Genomic DNA, 609 nt, shown 5'->3' on the forward strand with positions numbered 1-609 from the left:
GGACCGGGCGGGGCGCGTGTGCGCGGTGCCGCCGGCCGCCCGCGCTGCCTCCGCCGGCGGGGCTGGGGGGGGGCACTGACACGAAGTGCCGGCGGCAGCAAAGGCGCACTAAGGCAGAGGTAATGGTAAAGAGATGGCAAATAAACAGCCTCGCTGAAAGAGCCGGGAGCCTGGACAGGGCAAACATTTCCCTGCTCGAAAACGAATTCCCGGACAGAGTCTTAAACAGGCAAATAAACTTGCCAGCTCTGTTTTTCAATCAAGCCTTTTAAGTACTAGACTGAGGCAAATTGCAGGCGCAGGAAAACCTGCTGAAACTTAGGAAAGTGTTATTTTACTATCTCAGATGGTTAGAGGGATCTGGATCTACCTTGGCTGCACTAAATTGCCTGTAAAAAAGTGGTGATAAAGTGTAAAAGTAACAAGTGCCTCCTTATTCACGTGTGTTCCCCTAATCTGATCCCCTTCTGTCTCTTTATGAGGCTACTGGGTGGCTGGGGGCTACCCCGGGCCGGCTGCAGGGCTGCGGCGGCCCGCGCTGGGGCGGGGGTTATTCGGGGATACGGTTTCACCAGGCGGGCACAAACCCCCCCGTTTTGGAAGAGCGGC

Source organism: Aptenodytes forsteri, unplaced genomic scaffold (assembly GCF_000699145.1).
Source record: "Aptenodytes forsteri isolate BGI_AS27 unplaced genomic scaffold, ASM69914v1 Scaffold179, whole genome shotgun sequence".
NCBI classification, from domain to species: Eukaryota; Metazoa; Chordata; class Aves; order Sphenisciformes; family Spheniscidae; genus Aptenodytes; species Aptenodytes forsteri.